The sequence below is a fragment of the Hesperophylax consimilis genome, chromosome 14 (genome assembly GCF_061612785.1).
Source record: "Hesperophylax consimilis isolate HC1 chromosome 14, BYU_Hcon_1.0, whole genome shotgun sequence".
NCBI lineage: Eukaryota > Metazoa > Arthropoda > Insecta > Trichoptera > Limnephilidae > Hesperophylax > Hesperophylax consimilis.
The window spans coordinates 22,681,130-22,704,616 of record NC_142849.1 but is presented as its reverse complement, the minus strand read 5'-3'; positions in this window follow the sequence as shown (position 1 = coordinate 22,704,616).

The following is a 23,487-nucleotide window of genomic DNA, read 5'->3' as shown; positions in this document are numbered from 1 at the left end:
TGTGTGAAGTATCTGGCCAATAATGACATAACAACAGAACTTAAATAGAAGTTTCACAGAACTTAGAAAATTGACGGTAAAATTTGATAAATTGTTTAAATTCTGTGAAACAAACCGTCCTTGGGTGGATTATCTAGATAGTTTTGATTATTTATCAAACAAAATTAAAGTTTAAATCGTTTTATCGATCCACAACAGAGCTCGGTTCAATTGCACGCATAAATTCGATAAAGTTCAAATCAATTAAAATTATTTCCATCAATACCTTGAATCAATTGAACAAATTTAGCTGATGAAAAAGTTAAAACATGTAAAAAATATAATGTTCAAATTCCTGTGAAAGATTCGAATCGGTTAAACAGATTTTCCTATTATTATTTTTTATTACTGAAATAAGTTTTTAAATTCTCTGATAATTAATATTTCTCATACATGCAAGGATGCTTTAAAAACGTATACGTTTTAGCACTTTTTTGCTGCATTACACCTTTGACGATTTTTTTGTTGTTGGCACTACCAATCATAGATTAATTCACATATTCAATATATTTAGCCTACGTTACATTAAATGTATATTTATTGCATATTAAATAATATTGATGGATAATATAATGTTTATTTTGAATTTGGAATAGAATTAAGTTTTAAATTTTTTCAATATTATTTTAGCTTGACATATTTATGGTTGTACATAAACGACTTCAATATTCTTGGTGTTAGAATGTTAAAAAAAGAATAGAGTTAGTTAAACGAAATCGTCAAAGAAACTGTGATTTTTAACGTAGCTTACTAATGAACACTCACCAAAGAAGTCAAACTAGTCTAAGTATGGTGGAAAAAATGTGGGGAAAATAATTTTTTTAAATTTTGATTCTCAACACTCAAGTGCACACAGAAGTGTTACTCACTACCACGAATAGTTTTTAGGTACTATATCAATCAAACAAAGTATTCTTATTTAAAATTTTATGTGTGTATGGCACAATTTTTAAATAAAGTTCTAAATACATATTGTAACATAACCTTTTTTATTTCCTCTGTAATCTGAAAACATATTTTTAAAAAGATCATTAGCTCTGTCCAGAGCGCATACTGATATTGAGCTTGGTAGACACGATTACCTCTAAAAAAACCTCTAATAAACAAGAAATCCGTATGAAAGAATCTGATGAAGAATGATCTCTATTTCAACCTATCAGATGCTATATAAAACAGAGGCAAGATATTTGAGTGCAACGTTGTTTTGCAAAATTTTTATAAATGATACTACACAAAATATTTAATTAATTTGATGTTGAAAAAATACAGAAAAACCGAAATTGGTTACTATTTCACCTGTTAAACAACCATATTGATCACCTAACGAGTATTATTTTCCTTTGAGAAGAATTCAAAAGATGGCGCTAACTTTGTATACTCTAATCAGATGTGTAAAAATGTTGCCAACTTGACAGTTTTCGGGCGCCATTAAGGAATAATAATTGGTGGATCATTACTAATCTTTATGAAAGGTACTGACCTTTCTGAAATGCATTTTTTATTGAATGTTCCAAACAATAGAGAACCGGCCATTTAAAAATTGTCAATGTCCAAGTAGACGTTTTAATGAGATTTTTTTCCGAGCAGAAATAATCACGTACTTTACTCTCAGTATCACCCTGGTGGAAGCCATTATTCAGAAATGAAACGTTGCTTGAAATGGCTTAAGCTGTGTTTGGTGACCAGCTCTAGATAGCCAGATACTCCCACACCTTCCTCTTTTCCGTCTCCTTCCCCTCCCCACTACCTTCAGCCTCATAACAATCCCGGTTAGGGATGCGATAGTCTTAAGTCATTTTTTTGTACGGCCTTTACTTTTAAGAATTTATTTTAATTTTATCATAGAATCCATTTTTTTAACTTCGTTTTCACACATAATGGTGTATCGAGTCACCATTACTTACAATATTCGTTTCAAATGACTGTGGGAGATTTGGGGTCACACGTAAAAAAAAGGGTCTGTGAAAGTTCCACGGAGTTTTTCGTGGACTTTTGTTAAATTGGCCAACGATAACCGGCAGTTCAAAAAAGCGACATTTTGCAAAGTACAACTATATTTTTTGCATTGGTCACGTTTGTAGAGCGTTTTCTTTTGCTCTTTTTTCAAAAGAAAATCCCGAACGTTATGTTATAAAACAAATCATTTTGAAAAAGTATGATTTGAGATTTTCACAGTCAAAAGTGCTATAGTGATTTAGTTTTGGGGTATTATGCCGTGTTACGCTATCTCCTTCTTTACTCAACGTTTTAGACAGCATTCCAGAGTTCTCCATCTGCCCGATGATGGACACTGTAATGCTGTCCGAAACATTGGCTAAATAGGGAGGTAGCGCAACACGGCATAATACCCCAAAAGTAAATCAATATAATATTATTTGAGTTGCTATTTTTCATTCTAAAAGAAAATAAAATTTTATTTATACCTAATCTAAGAAAACAGCAGAATGCAATACTAAATATAAGCTTTGCAGAAAACGTTCTGCTAATATTTTTTCAATTTATAAGAAAGTGTGCCGTCATACAGTCAGATTTAACCAGGGTAAGTATTTTACTAAACTAGTCACCGTTTTATAATAAATATTCAATTAATACAATACAACTGCAGTTTATTGTATTATTTTAATAATGGTTATAAAATTAATTAACCGTAATCTATTAAAGTCAAAGTCACCTATGTTTACGGTGTCCAGAAACACGTGTTTCAATTGGAAAACCAGTGAATCTGGATATCCACAAAAAATTGTTTCCCTCTGAGCATATAATTTTTAAAAACTTGTGGAGCTCTGTATACGCTTCGGCGCATTCTAAAAATATTAAATAGTAAAATAATACCTGGCGACCGATTTTATTAAATTTGACCTAATTAATTGTGTGATGTCTGTACAAATGTGGATGAGTGCAAGCGAGATGAATGCTTGCAAGATCTTATAAAAGGCGATGCACGTTAGTTGTGTGCCTCTTTTGTTACAAGCAGTTCCCCAATAAATATCAATACAAGATCACGTATCATTATTGTGTACGACCTTCACCTGCTACAATAATACTCCAGCCTCTACACTACATTGGCACTAGCTACATTTGGCATGCATTACAAATTGCAATTTCGGACTCAATTTACTCAAAAACAAAAGCACAAATAAAAAATATGCACTATAATCGACTCCAAATGTGATATAGTTTCGCCAGTTTCCTACTTGTACTACGAGTTTACAGACATCATGTACAAACAGTAAATTGATAGAGTTGCATGTTTGCTGGAATGGCAAGCTTAATTTTGTTGACCACTATTCAATTATTATTGCAAGTCATTGAATGACTAACAGACTACAGCAATAAATAAATAATACACACTAGTGTAATGACTACGGAACTGAATAAATAATACACACTAGAAACGCCTTCCATGTAGGTTTGAATGGAAACCAACGTCGCCAATGGCTTAATAACTACAGCTTCTCCGTTATAACCAATTCACTACGCGATCTGTCTCTCTTCTATGGTTTTGTATCTTATGGCGAGATTGGTTTCAATTTAAATCTAAATGGAGAGCGTTTCTAGTAGATATGGTTTATCTGTTCGACGGCCAAGGCAGATGTTGAATTAATTTACTTATTTTTATCATCAATACCCGTAGTAACCCGAGATATAAAGAGTAACGTAATTTTAATATAATGTTTATTATAATGTTCACTGTACAGATAAACCAATGGTTGTAGATTACGGGCATATCTATATCGCGTTTTTTTAAGTGAAATAAATCAATTATTTAATGTACTAATTAAGACGTTTTTTAAAACAAGAATCACTTCCATTGAGCCTTTTTGGAGATTATGAATTGAAAAGATTTGTATAAAGTGATTTTTTTTTAATTTTTTGCTTTCAACCTTCACGGGTGTTCTAGGCAATCATTTCAAATTATGGAGAAAGGGAAGGTGAATTAATGTATCAATTTTGATGGACAACTTATAAAATTATGCGGAAGATTGGAGTCGAATTCAGAAGAGATGATATTTTTAATGGAGGACAGGTAATTTTAGATAAAGCTTGATAAAAAAGAAAATAACAACCAAAAAATATGTGATCTAAACTTCAGACTTCAAGACTGTACAATCTGGGGAGTCAAACACATGAGATTTAAAAAGATGAGAGGGAACGTAACAATGTCCAATCTTTATTCGAATAAGTGAAAAAATTTCATGTTGGGAGAAATGGGCAATTTTTAAAACCACGATTTTGATGGGATAGTCCTTTATTTTGATGCATAGGAGGCTGCCTTGAATTGACTAGCAATATGTCAATACTCTGACCAAACATTGCGGGATCTATCTTTGAGAATTAAAAAAAGTCGGATAAAGGAGTGTGGTTTCCGAGGGTAACGAGAGGGTTGGATACTCCTTGTTTTGCCAATGAATCCGCAATATCAAGAAATTGAATGAAATATTCTGTCATAAAAATTATTGTGGTAAACGTTAATACCTTTAGCAATTGTCAAAGAATGTCCGAAATTATCAAATTTCACTATGCTTTGCACATTGGAATTGTCCGATTGTTCAAAGAATTTGACAAATGGTTAAATTTGGCGATGTTTTGCAAATTGAAACTAATGGAGACAATTGATGATATTTTGCAGAAAAAAATTGTCTCGCTGGATAAAAAAAATTCTTTACGGATAGTTTTATGATGTTTTGCAAGTTGGATTTATCCAATTTGACAAAAAGTTGTCCAAATTGACAAATTTGAAGATATTTTGCACATTATTGTCCATTTGAACAAAGATTTCCAATTGAAAACGATTGGACACAGACAAAACTATATGTATGTTTAGTAACAATCTCTCAATTTTTTCCGTTGTGTTTCCACTTTGTTTCCGAATGTATTTTAATTGTTTAGTGTGAAAAATTAAGTCCTTTAGATTTTGATCGGAAAACTATATATCTGTGTCGGGTCGGATTGTGTGGAAGTAAAAACCGCTGCAGAATTATTATTATTCCTTAGTCGGGCAGTCGGAATAATAACAATTCAGTTAGCGGTTCAATATGTTGGGTTGTGCAAGTTGGATCGTGTGTAGGACCTATAAATTAAAACTGGCGGCGGGTGTTAGCCAGGAATTTAAACCTTATCGCCATTCTGTATAAGTGCGCACTTTAGTAAATTTTCGAATGTCACACCCCGAGGAGAATGGCTTTACACTACTAAGATGTTGCATACTTCATAAAAAGAGGAATGTCACTGACTATGTTTAGCTAGAGCAACAACGGGCTTATAAATTGATTTGTGTACAAATCTAAAGTTGTATTCCGGGATTGATCAAATTTTAAGCACTTTATCTTCAAAATAACAGAACGTTAACTGGCTACATTATTTTTTTTTTATTTGGTACAATATTTTTTATATTTCCAAGTTTTCCAGTGATCCCGTGCTGAGGCCTTCATTTTATAATACGAAAATATAATCTACATAACTAACTAACTAACTAACCATCACGCCGTTTCCCCGCAGGGGTAGGCAGAGAGGACGGACCGCCAAACAACTCGGTCTTGGCACACACTCCTTGCCTCATTCACATTCATACATCGTCTCATACATACTCTTCTATTGTTCTGACTCTTGACATGGCCCGACTCAAGTATCTGATTCTACATAATACATTTAAAGAGAAAATAATACATTTAAAATATAATCTTGTGTGTTTGTGAGTGATGTGTGTTTTTATTGGTTTTGTGTGTTACGTGTAGGCTTTATTTTTATTTTATGCTATGAAATTTTGGTAATATTGTCTTTTTTGTTCTTTAATCCATTTTTTAATTTTGTGTGAGAATTTATTTTTATTTTCCTCAATTTTAATTTCAAGTTTTACACTGTTGAATGGTTTTATAGGATGGTATTGGTAGTGTCTTTATCCAAAGCTTGAATTTACTGCCGGAGTTTTTATGTTTTCTTTGTACGCTTATTAACTGGTCTGTTAGTGTTATTTTGTGTATGTTAAAATTTATTTATTTTTGTCAAAAATGTAGTTTAGTAGTGTTTTAACGTATAATTGGCGTATATCTAGTACATCACAGCTGTGGAATATTTGGTCTGTATCAGTCAGTCTATGTTTTTTTAGTATTACCTTTAAGATCGTTTTCTGTGCGGTTTCTATGTAATTGATAGCCGAGTTTGTTGCTCCTCCCCAAGCAATAATTCCATATTCTATTATTGATTGGCAAAATGTAAAATATATTGTTTTCAATTGTTTTATTTTAAATGTGTTTCTTATGTTTACAAAAATGTGTGTTGTTTTGAGAAGTTTATTTGTGATTTGTTTGATGTGAGGTATCCATCTAAGGTCAATTACGATCCCTAGATACTTTATTTGTTCTGTTTTTTCTAAAGGAGGGCAATCGCAGATGTTGGTGTTTAAACATTCGTGTATTTTTATGGTGTTTTCGTTGTTTTTTTGCTGTCCCGTGCTATTTATACTGTATGTTGTGAATTTTGTCTTTGATATGTTAAGTGTAAGTATGTTTGAGTCTAGCCATGTTTTCAATTGCGAGATTCCCAAATTCGCTATGTTATATACATTATTCTTATTCTTAGATTTGAAGAGCAAAACTGTGTCGTCAGCATAGTTAACTATTTAACCGTCAATTTTCATGCTGCAAAGTTCATTTATGTAAATAGTAAAAATAACGGGCCCTAGTATGCTTCCTTGTGGAACTCTATATGTAATCGGCAGTGGTTTACTAGTATGGTTGTTAATTTTGACTTGTTGTGTTCTGTTACTCATATAACTTTTTAATAGTTGGAGTTCCTTGCCTTTGATACCCATGTTTTCTAATTTTTTTAAAAGAGAATTGTGGCAGATTGTGTCAAAGGCTTAAGCTAAATCTAGATATATCGCTATGCATTTTTACCCTTGATCTAAGTTGTTATGTATATAATCTATTGTACATGCCAAAGCTTCTTTTGTGCCTATTTTTTCTCTAAATCCATATTGGTTATCCGAGATAAATATGTTTTCTTCTAGGTATTTTGTAATTTGGTTTTTTAATACTCTTATATTTAGGCAGTGAAGAGCATAATATATATTATTTCATGAAAAGTATTAAGTATTAGTAGCGTTTGCAATTACTTCATCCCTTTCTCATAATTTGAGGGTTCGCGTTTCGTTTTCGAGGGTGTACGTATCATAAAATTTTAGCTAAGTTTACGACGATAAAAATTATGTTTTTTACTCTCATCTATTTATACATTTTGACGTGTAAATTTAGCCATTTGGACATTTGAAGCGCTCAGCGCAATAGTCGCCTAAATCCTTGGGAGCTATTATTGAGATAAGAGTAAAATAAAATTTGACTATTTTTAATTTATATTTTGTTTTGTTTTGCATGTAATTGAAAATCAAATTGCAAACATACAATTATATTCATTTTGTAAAAAAACACCTACGCGAATTTCACTTTTGTTATGATACAAATGAAGTGGAAATTAAACCACTTTCCGACATTTGGTCGAGCTAAAACTCAATAATCGCTACTATCATATATTTTTGTGGCCATCACGAGTACACACGCGGACATGTACGCATATTTCTGAAATTGGATGACATTACAGCAATTAATATATGAAATAAATGTCGGTCCCACCCAATTGGGTTTTAGCTCAGTTCTTAGCCCGGTCTCAGGGGAAGAAGGTTAAATCTTCAGCCGAATAAAAAAAACTTTAAATGAACCTCTCGATAAAAAAAGATGAATGAATAAAAACGGAAGTATTATAGTTGTTAGGTTGTGAATAACCTGACAATATGTAAAAATCTCCTACTACCATCACAGTACGAGAAAAATATTGCTTGTGTTGTGATGGAGGACTTAGTCAGCCGAGGAATTAAACGTGCGACTTCTGGGTGGGATCCAAATGCGAATCCAACTCAGCTTCTGACCGGTTTGTTATTGTTGTTGTATTTTAAGAGATAATTTATATAATGTTAATTAATTTAATGTTGGTTGTGCTACTACACTGTTGTAATTGTAGTTTTAAAGAAATTATTCGTGGCTTTAGTCCTCGTCCCTCTCTTCTTTGCAGTCAGTTTTATTATCTTCAACTGTATTTTATTCGTCTGCAATTCCTGATAAAACTTGTACAGGTTTGGGCGGATATACAATGAAATGAAGGTCTTTGTTATAAGTTTTTCCAGATTTCTGTACTTTCGACATCAGGGTATAAAATATTGTTGTGGTATTTATTTTAAATTTTTTCACGATCAAAGGTATAATAACTGTGTCCTGACACCAGAAATTTGTCATCAATGACGTATAAAATAAACAGACTTCACTAGCTGCAATTTTTTTTATATTACGCTTTTGTCACTTTGATCGTTGTGTAATATATTCAATCTTTTCATGGACATGAAATTTCTTAAAATGTGCTGCAAACATGCTTTTTTATATCGGGCCACGGAATAAATATTTTACTTGAGAAAACTTAATATATTATACTTATATACTAGCTGAAGTCCACACAGTGTGTCATTGCTTAGGGTTGGTTTATAAAATATATGGTAAAGTTTTGAGGTTGAGTTTTGATGTTAATGGTTTATAGTAAAGTTTTGATGTTGTGAATTCTAGTTTATCTGAAAACTGGGTGCATTGATGATGGTAATGATAGAATTAAAAAAGTTTACTTTTTAAAAGTATTTGTTTCACTTGATCGTACCATGTCTTCCTCCGGCATCGTTGATTTCTTCTACCTTTCACTTCCATGTCGCACATTCTCTTTACGCCCCTCTTTCTTCTTACATGACATGCCACATTTTACCGCACATCCTCGGGCCTCCACAACTTCTTCAGCAGTTAATTTACACATCATACATTATATTTATAGCTCTTTCGTTCATCACATACGTCTAATTTAACCATACATACGTATTTGTTTCCCTTTATCGTGTCATGTCTTTTTGAGGCGTCCCCGACGTCTTATACCATTATCTTCCACGTCATACATTCTCTTTACACCCCTTTCTTCGTTCATCATGTATGTGCATTTTAACAACAAATAATTTTTTCATTAATGTTAATAAATCCCCGACGTTTTTTCCCATTCACTTCGTGTATAGTACAATGAAATCTAAATTCTTACCGTTAAAAAACTAAAAAGTACTACACTTCGACTCCGTATGTCATTCAAGTGCAGAGATAATGAATTTAGTTGTTCTTGGGCTTCCTCGACATTTTATACATTAGGTACATTTTATGCCATTATTATATTAGAAATACTTCATTTCAATTCCGTACCTTATTGAACGTAAATCTTTCGCGATCAAACTAATTTTTAAACTGGCACTAATAAGAAGAAACCTTGAAATTTTCAGAGAAATAGGTCTAGTAGTTTATGGGTCTATGGAGAAGCCGTCCAGATTGAAAAATTGATATATGTCTATGGGACAAAATAATCGAAACAGAAAAACATTAAAATTGACGAAGTCAATCTTCCTACAAACCAACCTATTCACATAAAAAAACGTAAAAACTCTACGTCGGCAGATAGATAATAAGCATCAAGTGTTGAGTTTTCGGAATCGTAGACAACCTTCAATTATTTGCAATTAGCTGACGTGAAACCGGCGTTAGATAGACAAATACCATCAAGGACTTTTTAGGCCTTCTTAAGATATACAATTCCGTGGTACATTATTTTGATATATCTCATGTGGTTTAGCCAGCTTTAGCAATGTAGTGTCCGAAAATATATTTTTACTTCTTGATTATAAAACATACACTTTTCTCTACTTTCTATAATTATAATGTGCATTTATTATATATGTAAACCTATCGGAAGAAATGCTCTAAATGATAGTGAAAACTCTATCAAAATCCGTTGCGTAGTTCAGAATAACTAAGGGCACAAACAGACAGATGCGGATAGCGACTTTATTTTATACTATTTAAAGATTTGACCTTGAGCTGTTCTCGAACCAAAAAATAAACAAAAAACAGCATCAACTGACGTAATCGGTATTAGTATAAAATTACTTATTAATGTTTCTTATTGAGATGATACGTGGTAAATTCAGTGAACCTACAATGTTTATTATAAATTTCGTTGTTAGCAAATATTGTTTGCAGAGATATGTATGGGTACGTGGTTTCGTTCCATCTTCTCTACTTATAACTTCGAACAAACACATAGACCAAACAATCTAGACTTGCAATTTGTTCACAAAATGGGCAGCTATGAAGAATTAACTTTACAAATCGGAGATAATTGACGACAATATGTGAAAACTGAAACAAAACAAAACTCTCCACGTGATGATTGTATCACAGCAGAATCTTCTTGGTATCAAGAAGAAATTTCACTCACCAATTTCACACTGCCTGAATTACACTTGGACGAAAGTATGAATGGAGAGAATTACATTAACTTTAATAAAATAATTCACATCTGTTTTTTTTAATAGGTTAAAATATCTGTTCTAAATAAATCTCCACGTGATGATTGTATCACAGCAGAATCTTCTTGGTATCAAGAAGAAATTTCACTCACCAATTTCACACTGCCTGAATTACACTTGGACGAAAGTATGAATGGAGAGAATTACATTAACTTTAATAAAATAATTCACATCTGTTTTTTTTAATAGGTTAAAATATCTGTTCTAAAAAAATCTCCACGTGATGATTGTATCACAGCAGAATCTTCTTGGTATCAAGAAGAAATTTCACTCACCAATTTCACACTGCCTGAATTACACTTGGACGAAAGTATGAATGGAGAGAATTACATTAACTTTAATAAAATAATTCACATCTGTTTTTTTTAATAGGTTAAAATATCTGTTCTAAATAAATCTCCACGTGATGATTGTATCACAGCAGAATCTTCTTGGTATCAAGAAGAAATTTCACTCACCAATTTCACACTGCCTGAATTACACTTGGACGAAAGTATGAATGGAGAGAATTACATTAACTTTAATAAAATAATTCACATCTGTTTTTTTTAATAGGTTAAAATATCTGTTCTAAATAAATTTTTATAAAATTAATTCAAGTAGAAGAATTTCCAATAGGTGTAATTATCTACATAGGTAATTTTGTCCATGTTTAATTTAAATACTTTGTATTGTTTATAGTGTTACGTTTGTACGTGAAATTCATGCCTGTGTAATTTTGATATGTAATCGATCCTCATCTGCATAATAAGCAACTAACGAATAAAAATCTATCTGTGCAGGAAAAAGTTGTGGTGACAGTGCGTTAATTAGATTGCTAGAAATGATAAGTACTTTCAAAGACCCTTGCACGGTATGAACTGATTATAGCTACTTAAATGGGAAAAATCGTATCGTAGTGTATGTAGGTACGTAACATCTTGGGATATTTTACCCAACAGCTCAAAAGAAGTTGTGGTGGTAGTGCGATCAAAAATAATAAAAACAACTATCATGAAATAAATAAGAATTGTATTTTAGTTATTTGTTTTTATCAAAAACATAATACCTATATGACGAAATAACTACATCTCCTACCTCCCTACCACCATCAGGAAATTATTTATTTATGCAAGTACATTTTTAGAGTAACGCACTCCTTTTACGAGAGTAATATAAATAAAAAAAATATATATATTTTTTAATTTTCACATTGTGCATATCAGGCGTAAAACAAAATTTTATTTTGAATTATTTGAAAACATTTTTTTTGTATTTTACTAATAAGTAGAGTAGAATTTAAGAACCCTCTGAAAAGTTGATTAACATTATGTTACATTTATGCGATAAATTTTGGATTATCATCTTTCTGGAAGTGGATTAAATAAAAACAAAAACACATGGCTATGACACTTGGGAGGAAAAGATATGGTTGAGAACGGAGATAACTTACTAATATGAAATACTGTTGAAAATCTGGTCATATTATTTATTTTTCTTTTAAAAATGGGACTGCAGGCCTATAACGAATGCATTGAAAGAGTTCCTAAGTAACAGTCAAACTCGAATGTTTTATGAGGATGGTGGAACACGAATTCATACTAATACTGATATTGATATTGACATGCTGATATTCTTGCACCCCGTCATGATAAATATAAGGAAAAGAACACGTGTTCTTGATATATTCTCGGTGAATAATATTTTATCAGGAATTTGGCCATCTGTCATTATTTTAACAGAATAATTTTTCTCTTTGTGTTGAAGCCAAACATTACTGGAATTTCAGCACGAATTAACATTTTAAAATAAAAATGTAAATTTCATTTGCATGATGATATAAATATGAATTATTACCACAATTAGTGGAAACCATACGTTTAAAAGTTCGGAAAAAGTAAATTTCGATAGCCACACAGTTAGAGTTATTCGTGAAAATTCGCAAACATTTCACCTACCTCAACGATTCCATATTTCTTAGAGTTTTTTTCAAGTCCCACAGTATCTAACGTTCTTACAACATGGTCAATTAATTCGTCTTTGTGTCCAAATTGCAAAACAACATTTTCAGCATTGTCGTCTACAGTTGCACATCCACTGTAAATAGTAATTGAAATTCGTTGCGACAAGTAATCTGTACATTGTCATTCGTTTTTAAATTACTGAAGTTTCACTTTAACATTACGAATATTAACTTTTATAATTTGGTAATGAACGCAAGAATAATCGATTGGTTTCGGTTGCTGGGTGCAAGTGTTCATTTTTGACTATAAACAATGAAAGAGAAAATATCCTGGTCAGTCGCGTAGCCATGACATTATTTTAGATAATTGTCATCAATTTTCAAGAATTATTATTTTTACTGTACAGTATCTAATAGAGACTTATCAAATAAGCACTTGAGCTTTGGTTTCTATGTTTTCAAATTGGTTATTCGATTTAATAAATATCATTCCTTAAAATATTATTCTGGAAACATAATATATGAACTGCCAACTGCGGCTTTATTCCAATGAATCCACAAAGAAATTCGCAGTTTATTCCTTTTTTTGTTCAATAAATTTGGCATATTATGGCAACCGATCGCTCAATAGGTTTTGCAAACATGCCACATAATATGTCAAAAATTGTTCGAGTGGTTAGGCCGGTAAAATAAGTTTTGATTCTTGAGGTTTTTTCCAGATACACAAGACCACAAAAGCTCAAAATGTTATGCCTTAAGTAAGACAGAGCTTTCTCTAACCACTCATTCTACCATATTTGTTCGGCCTAAAATAATCTACACTTAAGAGGAACGGCTACGCAGTCATTTCATTCGCATCTTAAATTTGAGTTTTACGCCAAAATACCCAAACAAACTGAATTATACATTTACAAATAATAGTTTTAAAACAAATAATAGTTTAAAAAATTTATAATAATTTTTATTGTAAGTACAATATGTAATAGGTAGTGTGTATATATTCAAGTATATGATTGATGTCATAAAAAAATACAGCAAATTTTGACAATGAATTGCAGAATGTTCAATGTGAATTGAATTTTTACTCCCCAAGGATTGTTTCCGATTGGTTTCAGCTGCACTCACATTGGATTTAAACAGCACCCGATGATGGTCTTTTTTTGCGAATGACAGAATCTAAAAAGTGTCACGAATGGTCGCCATTGTTATCAATGGTTTTCATTAGGTAGAAAAAAGGCGCCGCGCCGGGAGCTTTTTCAGTTGTCTGAACAGGGGATCACTGTGAAGGTTTTTTATAATCTGGATTTTCACTTGTAAATAAATCTATTTTAATTCTCTTTCCATTTTTGTAGAAAATCACAGCAGTGCTTTTCAAAGAATCTAATAATAACAAAATGGGCTATCAGCAGCAATCCTTTTCGGGTTAGACAATTTACACTTATAACATTATTGAAAAAGTAACTTCGGTTACGTATCGGTAACTCTCGTTCAATAAACTCTAGAAGTTTTGCTTTGAATTTAAAAATCATTCTCCAAATAGGAAGTGTTTGTATGGCAAATTTAAGTGGCAATCGATTCAAATTCAATGCTTATTAAAAATAAAGCGTTTCTGTAACTCTGGTGTAATTAAACTTAGATCTTTCGCTTTCAATTAATATTTTAGAATTAAGACAGCTTGAAAAATTTAATAAAGTACTTACGTATAGCATAACTTTTTTAACTGCCATTTTCAAAATTGAAACTGATTTGTTGATAAATTAGCCTGTGCCATTTGGATGTAACAAGATGAAGACAAAACTATTCCATTTTTTTACCTAACCTAACACCGAACGACCGCAAACTACCAATTCTGGAACCCGAGTACTCTGCTACTACTACTGGCGTGATAATGGTGGAGCACTTTTCTACGAGATAAGTACGCTATAGCGCATCCATATTTCTAGCGCATTCATACTATCCCGTGATTTTTCACGGGTATGCGCTATTATATCATAAAAATATTAATGAAATCACATGTTAATTTGTTTGATAAAACTCATTTGAGTTAAAACATTATTTTGTTTAAATAAACATACTCTCCATCAACAACAAAAGATAAAAAAATTTGAAGTAATTTTAACAAAAGATAACATAATTTTATAACTACCATAAACAGGGAGATAGGAGTCGACATTCTATGACCCGAAAGTAATAACAATCATAATTATAATATGATAGTTTACAAAGTTATGCATTGCAAATTATTTGAGAGGTATGACATAATATTGTATTATTATCGTCACAGGAAAGCGAACAACGTAAATGCTTCTACACACAGCAAAACTTAACGATATACTTCATTTAGTAGAAAACTTTTTTTGCCTCGATCTATCTGGTTCAGTGATTCTCACAAAATTAAGTTACCACACGTTTAAAATTGTAATTTCAATAGTTCTCAACAGCATCGCTTACTTGCGCCGATATTTTATAAACAAAACCGTAATATCCTCGATATAAAATGAGTGCAAAAGAGATTTATGAGTCACCTAAATATTATGACGGTATGTATTTTTACGGCCTCCGTGGTCGAAGAGTAAGGCTTTCGACTAGCAATCAAATACCGGCGTGCGCAAGTAAAATTTATTTTATTACATATTTTAATTTATTCATTAAAAAAAAATATATGGTATCTATACTTGTAGCACGTTAAACATTGGAAGATACTCTCAGTAGGTATCGTCACCACCATTCCGAATCGAAACGTTGCTTGAAATGGCTTTAGCCGTGTTTGGTGACCAGATCTGGTGCTCCCCCACCTCCCTCTTACCAATTTCCTTCCCAGCTCCGCCACATAGTTGTTGTAGATGCTATAGTTTCACTGGCTCCAGACGCTTGGAAGAAGTTGAGACTCTTGTGCGGTATTCACATTAATAATATATATGTTTGTAAATTTATTTGAAGGAATATACATATGTGTTCATAACAGGAATCTTGATGCGACCTTAGAAGCCCTCTGAAAAATATTTTATTTATTTATTATTAATTAACACCCTATCTGGATTGAAATATAAAGTAAGTATGTACATTTTATATTCGTATATGCATACAATTATTATTTGTGTTTTGCAAACCAGCAAAATAGAGTAGTTAGTGTTGAGGTTACATTTAAAAGTGTCTTTGCTTCGAGTTTGTCTGGCAGGTACATTCATATAAAATAATTCCAATAATTCATGGTTGTTATTAGAGATTTTATAACTTTGAATAAAAGTAATATATCAGTTAAAACTCTTCTATATGATAGTTTGAGAAGTCTTCACTAGTTTATACTCCAAAAGCGAGAACTTCTGCACGCGGAGAAAAATGATCCTTCCTAAAAAGTGATGTAGGTATGCCAATATCCTGATAAAATATTGGTCATTCATAATATCTCGAAACACGTGTTCATGCACGTGTACTTTCCTAATACATATCAAGACGGAATACAACATCAGTATTTGTACAAACACGTATTCCACCGTTCTCATAAAACGTTCGTTTTTAACTTATACTTTGTTAGAAACTCTGTCAATTCATTCGTTAAAGGCACAGACAGTATTTTATATCAGTAAATTTTCTCCATGTGTCTAACACAAAGATATTAGAAGAACGAGATATGCTATGTTGGCCGCCGGACCGTAGGCGGAGTACTACCTAATTAGGGTACTTTGAATACTATCGGGACGTGTACGCACAGAAATCAGTTCTATGTTTTAGTGCGAATACCTTAGCGTAAGCGAAGGTGTGCAGTAGTATTGGTGAACAAAACCGGCGACACTGGGCAAAACAATTCCACACAGTATGAACTGCTCATAGCACATCTCGTTCTTCTAATATCTTTGGTCTAACAGAACGCGCCAACCAAAAGAGAGACTGAACTGCTACGATGCTGCATTGACCGTTGACATTTTCAACTTCACTTACACACATTTCAATCTTGCCAAAACTATTCGATAAGACAATTGAAACAAAACAATCTGGGTAGTAAGTCAAAATACATATGGAATCCTCAATATAATATTTACATAAATCGCATTGAAGCCATCCAAAGAAAATTTGTCCATCATTTAAATTTCAAACTAAATTCAAACCTTGACTTAAACAGCTCGATGGACCTTTATGGACTTAAGCCATTAAAAACTAGAAGAGACTCCGCAGATATAATATATCTCCATAAAATTATCAATGGCTTTATTGATTGTTCTCCCCTTCTGTCTGAAATTAATTTTAGAGTTCCGAGCGTTAGAACTAGAGAAAAATCACTTTTTCATCTCCATAAATGTTCTACTAATATAAGACAAAATGCGTTTATATTCAGAGCCTGTAGTATATTTAATAAGAATTTTAATGATATGGACATATTCTCAAGTAATTTAGGAACCTTTAAAAGATATGTAATAACTAACATTAAATAATTTTAAATATTCTACTTGAAGTTATCATGTTATTGCTTTGAATCCTTTCCAGTTACTTACCTTCCAATTTATACTCATGTGTTCAATTTAGTTGTAGGTATACATTTATTATATTGTTATTATTGCTATTGTGTAGTGTTATTGATTGCTGCTGTGTTGAAATTTTACAATACATTTTGTTTTGAATTTTAGTTGGTTATTAGTATATCAGTTAAATTTAAATTTTTGAAATTTAGCTGGTTATTAGTATATTATTTGTGTTCCTAGATCTGTTATTATTTTTTATTTATTATTTACAATTTTGTATTTTTTGTAAATTTCTCAGGCCACGGGTACAGAACCCTTAGTTTCTTGTTTTAATATTTTTTATTATTATTATAATTTTAAGTGAAAATCTGTTATTGGATTTTATCTTTATTATTTAGTTTATTCTTATATATGTAAATAATCTGTTGATTTTCCCAAATAAATAAAATAAAAAAAACATAAGCCATTTGAAACGATGTTTCGAATCTGCTTGAGAGTGTTTTCGAATCTGGGTAGTAATTCAAAATATTGCATAAGCCATTTTAAACAAAGTTTCGAATCTACTTGAGAGTGCCTTCCAATCTGGGTAGTCAGCCAAAATCCAAAATATTTATGTAATGTTAAACTTTCTCAGATAGGCGTGTATGTATGGTGAAAAGTTAATTACTTTTGCCCATTATGAAATACATGTTCCATTGAATGCACCAAATAGTGGTACTTATCCCTTGCGTAATAATTGAGTCACTCCACCCACTGCACTTGCACTTGGTTCAGAATGGGCGATTAATTGTATTGCTTTGAGGTAATAGGCTCTCACTTCTCCTACACAATATCAGGAGATATTATAATAGATCTACCATAATATTAATATTATTTTGTACAAACAACTTTCTACTATGCATTTCCAAACAATATTACAACTAATAGTATCTGGGAAATTAGGACAATGAATCATTATGTTTAGTGACATATTGAAATAATTTTAAACTTTTTTTGCACTTATTGGCACAATTATCCACAGTCCGGTACTCTTTAAACTACGGTTTATATTCACAACATATGGGAAAATAGTTAAAAGAATAACTGAATTGATATATTAAGCTGAAACCGATGTCGGTAAAAAGTTTTAGACTGTTTCAATATGTTATTATCATGGAATTCCACCACAAATTGTTGGTAAGAAAAATGAAAACATTATTTTTAGCCAATAATAATAGCTCCGGTTGTAGATAACTTCTCTCAGCGGTATGGCCAGGTAAAAGACCAGTATCCAGAAACGGAACTTTGCTTGAAATGGCTTTAGCTGTGTTTTGCAACCTGATCTGAATTGCAAGATTCTTTCAAACCTTCCTATTCTACAACTTTTTCCTCTTCCCATTCGTTCGGCTTCCCAACATACCCCAATTTGAGATTTTTTTTAATGTGAGTAAGTATCGCACAAGAATCTCAACCTTGGATGTTTATTTCCACAACCTAAGCATGGCAAAGTTATCTTTAGGTATCCTGTGCGGGTGGTCTTTTAGTGGGGAGGGGGAGGAGTGAATATATCTGGGTCTTGAAGAGATAAGCAATGTTCTGAGTTTATTTATTATTTTAGAGTTCATTTTGTACAACAGGTTGAGTGTTCTAAGAATAATACTGTCATTACTCCAGCGGGTGGCCAGTGCAAGATCGAACCGCAAAGCCAAGGGCTTGTCAAGTGACTATCAACATTGATTTTTGAGACCACCCAAACCAACAGGTCACTTCTAAAATTTGTACAGATTCAACACTTCAAAATGTTGTAAATTTTCATAGTAGGTATCTGAATACACAACGGTACGCTCAGCTTCTGACTAGTTAATTTTTCTCTGACTTTAATCGAACTCTCTGAGCTAGTGACAACGATATCACAACACTCAAATCGAATGCCTAACATGAGAAATATATTTAATTTGAAGTAATCATTTCACACAATGCTGTATTTGTGTTTACGAGTACCTACCCACGTGCTCAAATTATTTCTAAAGCGTTCCTGTGGATTACATATTCTTTTTCAATCTGTTATGAAGAATGTCTGTAAAATCTTGTTTTATCTTTCCACAGCCCCATATTATTATGTACCGGGAATTGCCAGGCCTGAACCGCAGCTTATCTGTACATATTAGCCATACGGGCTGCCATTACTATTGCAATAACATATTGACGTAATTGTAAAAATGTAGATTTCGATTTAATAATGCCGGCTCAACACGTGTAGGAAAACGTTCAACGGATTGTGCCTTTATTTAAGCTATAAAAACTGTAAAAAATTAGATTCAATAAAGAAATATAAAAAAATCACGCAAACTTAGTCACAGTATGGATACACTTGTCCCTGGTCATAGCATGGGGACACTTGTCACTGTCACCTGCTTATTTAACATAGAACATATTGGCATAAATAATAAATATTACTATTATTTTTCTGAAACTTCTAATGAAACAAAGAAAAAACAATTAACTGGCAAAAGTATTCAACAAACAACATTTAAAAAAAGTCCCAACTGCTCCCAAGCGTCTGGAGCCAGTGAGACTATGGGATCTCCAATTGGGGCATTTTGTAAGGCAGTAGGGAGATGAAGTAGATGGGGTCGAGGAAGATAAGGAAGTGGACCTGGCTATTCAGAACTAGTTACCAAACACGGGGTAAGCCATTTCAATCAATTTTTTTTTTTTTTTTCATTTTCTAGATTCTTATATTCCATGAAGTGGTGAATCATTTAAATTTACTGAATTTAAAGTTAATGTTCTTTATACAAATAGAACGGCGTCATATGCGCCTCACAATTTTTACCTCATATGGGTTTATTCAAATATTACCTGGCTTTTATAGACTTAGAGGCCTTGTATTTTTCTCGGTAGGGAAAAAATTTGTTACCTAAAAACCCTACTAAAATTGCATGTATCATCATCCAGCATCAGCACCAGCGGCGACCTACAGCGGCCATATACTACATACGTGTCTGTTTGTGTTGTGTTGGGAATGGGGAGGAAATTTTGGCTGCGCCCTTTTGTTGGAGTCCTTCCGCATTTGCCGTTGGGAGTAAGGAAAATCGCAGAAAACCTTACCCAGGAAGGAGCGGCCGAACGTCAACTTGAAACGTTTGCGGCCTTCAGTAACATCGGTATATGATGTTCTGCATTTTTGAGATGTGTGTGTGTGTGTCTGTTTTTATGTTAATATATACTTATGGGAAGATAGAAAATAAACATACATATACATACAAATTATAAAATATTATATAAATATATAAATAGATATATAAACATTATATATTTGGGAAGAAGGTCGGGAGTTTAGGAAATACCTACTGCTCGCTATTCGTCCAATATTTCGCATTTCAATCAATATTTCAATACTGACGGGTGGTCTCACGTTTCATACCGTGCCGCAAATCAAAATCAAAATGATAATTCATCACATCTTTAAAAAGTTATATAAAGTCATGGAAAGTGATGAAACAAAAACTTTATTATGTGTTTCTTTATTAAGTATTTTCAAAAAACATTTCGCGACTACTACGCCAACCATCTCCTCAAACGAAACGCATTTGAACGCCTATGATGATATTGACCCCATAGTCACTGCAAACATGGTGAAAACCGCCATTAAAAATATGAAATCCGGAACATCAGCAGGACATGACGGCTTAAGTATCGAACACGTCAAACATGCAGGGGTAGCGATTCTGAAACTACTGGCAACATTGTTTACCGATATCATAAAGAGTGGTTATCTACCCAAAGACATGACAAAGACAATCATAATACCGATAGTAAAATCTAAACTGACAGACATAACTTTACAGGAAAATTACAGACCGATATCCATCGCCACAGCGACCGCCAGAATATTTGAACGAGTTCTCTTAGACCTAGTCGGACCCCAATTGAAAACGAAAGACAATCAGATGGGTTTCAAAACAGAATGCTCCACGGACTCAGCCATATTCTGCGTAAAACGGACGCTGGAATACTACAGGAAAAGAAAAACAACAACTTACGTATGCTTTTTGGATCTTAGTGAGGCATTCGACAGAGTTTCCCATCCCCTACTATGGAAAAAACTAAAGGAAAGAGGGATACCATGGAAAGTGGTAAAAATTCTCGAATCATGGCATCGTCAACAGGAAAACCTTGTAAAGTGGAAAGATGGATTCTCAGAACCCTATTTCTTGAAAAGCGGGGTCAGACAGGGTGGATGTATGTCCCCAGTACTGTTCAACTTATACATGGACGAATTAACCCACAGGTTAAACAATGCTGGAGTGGGCTGCCACATCGGAGGTCTATGTGTTAACAATATGAGCTACGCAGATGATATGGTTCTGATGGCACCGTCAATACGGGGATTAAGAATTCTCCTGAAAATCTGTGAGGAATTTGCTCACGAAACCAACATGATCTATAATGCGAAAAAAACAGCACTGTTGGTCATAAAACACGGGGAAGGCCCAAAAAACATTCCCCCAGTCTTTTTGAATGGTGAGATTCTGAAAACAGTAGAAACCACAAAATATCTAGGACATATCATCAACAACAAGTTAACGGATGATGAAGATATTGACAGGCAGAGGCGTGTACTGAGTATAAAATGTAACATGCTCAGTAGAAGATTCCGGCTCTGTAGTCCACGAGTGAAAAGGACGCTCTTCTTAGCCTTTTGCACCACCCTGTACACATGCGAGCTCTGGGCTAATTTCAAGAAAAGAACAATGGAAAGGCTTCGGGTTCAATATAATAACGCTTACCGATTGATGTTCGGACTCCCCAGACACTGCAGTGCCTCCTCGATGTTAACAGAAGGGCGAGTTCCAGGATTTACAGCTCTGTTAAGAACCAGGATTGCAGGACTGAGGGAAAGGATAAACCATTCCAGAAACACTATTATCATAGAATCCCTTCTGACTTCAGGATCGAGCATTGAAGACCATTGGAGAAAGATACTTGCTCCCACAATCTTAGATCCGTTGGATTCCCGTGCTTCTCTGCTTTAACTTAATTTCATTTTTAATATTTTTAATCTCTTTTTATTTATTTTATTTATGTTACTCTATGTAAATATTATTTGTACTTATCTCATCTATGGGATGTGTGGGATTGCACTAACCTCCCCACATCCTGGAATAAAGAATTTATTATTATTATTATTAACTTGGTTAAGTAGGTTAGGTTAGGTTAGGTTTAAATTTTTTTTTTTCATCGTTTCTAATGATTTTATATCACTTTTTAAAATTGTGTTGAATTGTCATTGTATTGATTTATCATGGAACCATTATTTTCAATGAGTAATTTGTGAATAACACAAATTAATCAAATTAAATTTGCACACTTCAGGATTTGAACCCACGACCTCCAGCTTGCAAGTCAAGTGCCTTACCCCTCAACCACGGAGGCCACTGCAATATAAAATTGCGAAGATAATATTATTTGATAAGAGACTCGAGCGTAGGGAAACAAAAACACGCTCATAGAAAGATTAGCAACAATGTAGACCTCATTATTTGTCCCGAGAATCAGTTTAAATACATTGACTTGCACGATTATTAATAAATAAACCTGTTTTTAGCAAGCAGGTAATTCTAAGATCGCAAGTTCTTCCAAAACGACCACGTCACTGTCCAACTATCTTCTATCACGTTGTTGCGTGATCACAATTTACGTTTTTTTGCCTTGTTTGATGTATTACCCCCGACCTAAACTTAGGTTTAACTTATTGCATCATTTCCACAATGCATTAACCTAACCAATCTACACCATGTCACTGACACACTATTTTTCTACACGTTTTCTAAGCTATAATCGACCCAAACAGGAAATCTAAACCTATTTGACTTATGTTTAGTACACTCTTTGTAAAAAAGGTAAAATACAAAAAAAAAATTGTAATGTAGCTCATCTACCCATCGATCTGTTATTTGTCCCAACTTTGTTAAAAGATTAAAAAACCATCAAAAAAATGTTTTCACTATAATTACACAAATTTGAATAAATTAAAAACAATACAATCGCACGAAAAAAATGATATTCTCATTGGCCTTGAAATCTGAAATATGGATGTATCTGAATTATTTAGGTATTTTTATGAACACTGTATGTAACTCTGTCGCCACTCAGTTGTGCAGCGTTGTGAGGCGGGTTGAGATAGTGGCTGTTGGAATCGATATATTAAAGCATGTCTTGAAAAGGCCTGCATTATATGAAGGAGGAAAACAGATGCCGGTAGCTTGTTCCACATACGAGCCGACTTACACAAAACGAATCAAAGAAACGACCCGTTCTCGCGAAGCATGCCCAACATAAACGGTTGTTCTGCTCTTGTCCGTCGAGTTTTATGAACGAGCACCGGTATACCGGTGATCAATGCTGCTAGCTCATTAGAGCAGGCTCCATTAAAATACCAGTAGAACAGACAAATGAACAAAAAAAAAAACAAGATTTTTTCGACTTAATCAGAAAAAAGCTAGAATAGATAGGTATAAACAATTATGTTATGCTTAGTGAAAAAACCTGAATAATCAGGTACTTCCCAACCCTTTAAACTTCCTCATCTCTCTTACGATACGAATAATGTTTTGCCCTTCATTTGGAATTTA